Genomic DNA, 4,952 nt, shown 5'->3' on the forward strand with positions numbered 1-4,952 from the left:
ATGGAGGCACCATCTTGTGGAGCAACAGTACCCTGTTGGAGATTCTGAGGCATGACACCACTTCTTCTGCAACTTTGATGTTTCCTAAAGAAAAAAAAATTGAACCTTTTGGAGCAGTGTACTAGATCTTCAGTAAGGCAACGGGTTCAGACAAACAAGTGAATAGAACAGAGTGTAGTGAAAGGTATGGTTCAATCATAGACAGGGACGACCGTGCTGAGTATAAATCCCGAAGCAGGTGGAGGGACTCCAACTACGAAAGATCTAGTGATGATCGGAGGGGTGATAGATATGACTACCGAGACTATGACAGTCCAGAGACAGAAGGCGAAAGAAGGAAGAGTGATTGATCTGCAAATGGCTACCATTCAGATGGTGACTATGACAAGCATGACTATAGGTATGACATCAGTGATGAGCGGAAGAGCAAGACCATCATGCTGCAAGGCCTTCCCATCCCCATCAAGGAGAGTGATATTTGGGAAATGATGGAGTATTTTGGAGGCCCTCAGCCTCTGGACGTGAGGCTGATGAAAAGGAAGACAGGTGTAAGCCAAGGTTTTGTCCTCGTGGAGTTTTATTACTTGCAAGATGCTATCAGCTGGATGGAAGCCAATCAGAAAAAGTTGGTGATTCATGGAAAGTACATTGCAATGGATTATAGCAATCCCAGACCTAAGTTTGAAGATTAGCTTTGTAACAAGTACTGTCTTAACAATTTCAGGAAAATACTAAAAGGCTTCCAATGTGGAGCAGACAAGTTTGACTCGGAATAGGAAGTGCCCTCTGGAACCACAGAGTCAGTCCAGTTTGTGGATTACTACTGTGATACCATCATACTCTGAGACATCACTCAGCACACAGTGGTGGATACCATCATGACAGCACTCTCTCCCTACGTGTCCTTAGTTGTCAATAACATTTGCCTCATCAAATACCAGCAGATCCAGCAGAACAGAGGCTTTGCCTTTGTAAAGCTGTCTTCTGCAATGGGTCCTTCTCAGCTTCTTAAGATATTACAGAGTCTCTATCCTCCCTTGAAAATTGATGGCAAACTTATTAGGGTTGACTTTTCAGAAAGTGCCAGAAAAGACCTGGTCCTCCCAGATGGTAACCAGGTCAGCACCTTGTCTTTGGTCAGTACAGCTGTTGCTGCTGTTCAGTCATCATCCACCCAGTCTCAAAGTAGTGAAGGAGGCAGTGTTGACTACAATGACCTGCAGCCAGGCTAAGATGGCTATGCTCTGTATGCTCATTACTCACAGGACTACAACAACAGTTTTATCAGCAACAAGCTGGAGGGTTGGAATCTGATACATCATTTGCATCAGGCACAGTGGTGACCCCCACCTCAGCAGCTGTAGCATGCCAGAGCACCCAGTTGTATAATCAGACCTCCAATCCACCTAGGTCTCTGACTGAGGAAGCACAGCCTAGCACTAGTACAAGTGCACATGCCCCTGCTGTTCTCTCCACTGGTGTAGTTCTAGTACCAAATATGCAGTGCTATCACACATCTACTTACCAGTATGATGAATCTTCAGGATATTACTATGATCCAACAACAGGGCTGTACTATGACTCCAACTCACAACTACTACAGTTCCTTGACTCAGCAATACCTGTACCAGGATGGAGAGAAGGAGACCTATGTGCCAGCTGCAGAGTCTAGCTTCCACCAGCAGATGGACCCACTTCCAGCAAAGAGGGGAAGGAAAAGAAGAAGCCCAATAGCAAAACAGCCCAGCAGGTTGCCAAAGACATGGAATGCTGGGCTAAGAGTTTAAACAAGCAGAAAGAAAAATTTAAAAACAGCTTTCAACCTGTAAGTCCTCAAGAGAAGAAGAAAGGAAGAAGTCTGCTGTGGCAGATGCTGGCTTCACTCTCTTCGAGAAGAAGGGAGCCCTAGCTAAAAGGCAGCAGCTCATCCCTGAACTGGTGTGAAATGGAGATGAGGAGAATCCCCTCAAAAGGGATCTGACTGCTGCTTACAGTGGTGACAGTGACAATGAAGAAGACCTGGTGGAGAGACTTGAGAGTGAGGAAGAGAAGCTGGCTGACTGGAAGAAGATGGCTTGCCTCCTCTGTTGGCACCAGTCCCCAAACAAAGATGCCCTGGCCAGGCATCAGCAGCTCTCAGACCTACACAAGCAAAATATGGACATCTACCGACTGAGTGAGCAGGAGCAGGAAGCCTTGAAGCTGAGGGAGAGAGAGATGAAGTACCAGGATTGAGCCACCGAGAGGCAAGAGAAGTACAGCATTCTAAAATCTCCAGAGCCCAAGCACAAGAAGCAGCTGGATGCAGGCACTGTGAAGTACGAACAGCCAACCAAAGATGGCATTGACCACAGTAGCATTGGCAACAAGATGCTGCAGACTATGGGCTGGCAGGAAGGCTCAATTTTGGGGAAAAAAGTGTCAAGGCATTACCACCTCCATTGAGGCTCAAGTCCAACTAAAAGGAGCCGGCCTAGGATCCAAGGGCTCTCTGGTGCTGATTCCTACAAAGATGTTGTCCAGAAGGCCATGTTCACCTGGTTCACTGAGATGGAGTGAGTCTCTAGGGAGAGAGAGAGAGAGAGAGAGAGAGAGAGAGAGAGAGAGAGAGAGAGAGAGAGAGAGAAAGGAGCTCCAAAGGGCACAGGAGTGGTCCATTGCCTGAGTCCGTCTTGCCACCTGTCTCTAAGTGTATGCCTTGTCTTATTAATAGTTTCTAGGGGGAGCCACATCATTATGCAAGGTTCTCCCACTTCAAGGAGTTCCCTCCAGGGTTGTTGGGTGAATAGCCTTTATTCCTGCCAGAGGACTTGTGAGCTGGCTGGCACAGGCAGGGGGAGTGGGTCTTTTATACCACAGTGTACGTAATATAATGTACTGTGCCTCACACATGCAGCCTGCCCGTGGTCCTCAGCCCCATGCTCCTAGAGTGTGTTGGAATGCCCTGGTTTGGGACACCAAAGCTTCCTCTGGTATTTGTTGTTGTGCCATTTTTCTTGGCAAAAGCCTAGTGTATATTTGCATATTAAACATGTGTTGAGAATTTTGGAAGACTTTCAGTCTAATTGCCAATTCTGGCTTCTTTAGAAAAGAAATATCTTGAAAAATAAAAAATAAAAATAATAATTATTAATAGATGTGTAGTTACTGCCATTTAATTCACTGTTTTCAGTTTGTTTTGTAGTTCTCTATTCAGGGCACACACAAGAAGCAACAAATGAATACATCAAAAAGTAAAAAACAATATTGGCATTTCTCTCTCTGTCTTCCCTCCTCATCCTCTTCTTCTCACTCTATCTCTTTCCATCTGCCTAACTCTAAATTAATAAGTAATTTTTTTGCATTTTTATTTATTTTACTTTTCTATTTTAATCATTGTTCAAGTATAGTTTTCTGCCTTTTACTCCCATTCCAGCCCACACGCCCATCCCTCTCCACCTCCCTCCCATTACCACCACCACCCTAGTTTTGGTCCATGTGTCCTTTATATTTGTTCCTGTAAACCCTTTCCATTCTCCCCTGAAATTCCCTCTTCTCTCCCCTCTGGTCACTGTCAGCCTATCCTCTATTTCAGTGTCTTTGGTTATATTTTGCTTGTTTGTTTCTTTTGTTGTTTAGGTTCTTGTTAAAGGTGAGATCGTATGGTATTTGTCTTTCACCACCTGGCTTATTTTGCTTAGCATAATGCTCTCCAGTTCCATCCATGCTGTCACAAAGGGTAGGAGCTCCTTCTTTCTTTCTGCTGCATAGAATTCCACTGTGTAAATGTACCATAGTTTTTTGATCCATTCATTTACTTATGGGATCTAGGTTGCTTCCAGCATCTAGCTATTGGAAATTGTGCTGCTATGAACATTGGAGTGCAAAGGTTCTTTTTGATCGGTGTCTTAGGCTATAATCCCAGCGGTGGAATTGCTGGGTCAAAAGGCACTTCCATTTTTAGTCTGCTGAGGAAGTTCCATACTGTTTTCCACAGTGGTTGTACCAATCTGCAGTCCCACCAACAGTGCACTAGGGTCTCCTTTTCTCCACAACCTCTCCAACACTTGTTGTGTGTTGCTTTGTTTATGATGGCCATTCTGACTGGTGTGAAGTGGTATCTCACTGTGGTTTTAATTTGCATCTCTCTGATAGCTAGTGATACTGAGCATCTTTTCATGTGTTTCTGGATCCTCTGTATGTCCTCCTTGGAGAAGTGTCTGTTCAAGTCCTTTGCCCATTTTTTAATTAGGTTGCTTGTCTTCTTAGAGTGGAGTCATGTAAGTTCTTTATATATTTTGGAGATTAAGCCCTTGTGTGAGGTATCATTGGCAAATATGTTTTCCCATACAGTTGGTTCTCTTTTTATTTTAATACTTTTTCTTTAGCTGTGCAGAAGCTTTTTATTTTGATGAAATCTCATTTGTTTATTCTTTCCTTTATGTCCCTTGCTCTAGGGGACATGTCAGTAAAAATGTTTCTGCATGAAATATCTGAGATTTTCCTGCCTATATTCTCCTATAGGACTTTAATGGTATCATGGTTTATATTTAAGTCTTTTACCCACCTTGAATTTATTTTTTGTAAGCTATAAGTTGGTGCTCGAGTTTTATTTATTCATTTATTTTGCATGTAGCTGTCCAGTTCTCCCAACACCAGTTGTTGAAGGGGCTATTTTTACTCCATTTTATGTTGCTGCCCCCTTTGTCAAATATTAATTGACCATAGAGACTTGAGTTTATTTTTGGGTTCTCTTTTGTTCCATTGGTCCATGTGCCTGTTTTTATGCCAGTACCAGGCTGTTTTGATTACAGTGGACTTGTAATATAGTTTAGTATCAGGTATTGTGATCCCTCCTACTTTACTCTTCTTTCTCAAAATTGCAGCGGCCATTCAGGTCATTTATGGTCCCATATAAATTTTTGAAGTGTTTGTTCTATGTCTGTAAAATATACCATTGGTACTTTAACAGG

At 43.3% G+C, this 4,952-nt stretch overlaps 1 pseudogene; it reads left to right on the top strand.

Moving 5' to 3' along the window:
- LOC123828556 lies at positions 1-2,559 on the top strand (annotated as a pseudogene).
- Positions 2,560-4,952: the final 2,393 nt, after the last annotated feature.

Source organism: Phyllostomus hastatus, unplaced genomic scaffold, assembly GCF_019186645.2.
Source record: "Phyllostomus hastatus isolate PE091 unplaced genomic scaffold, TTU_PhHast_1.1 phas_contig_98, whole genome shotgun sequence".
Classification (NCBI taxonomy): Eukaryota; Metazoa; Chordata; class Mammalia; order Chiroptera; family Phyllostomidae; genus Phyllostomus; species Phyllostomus hastatus.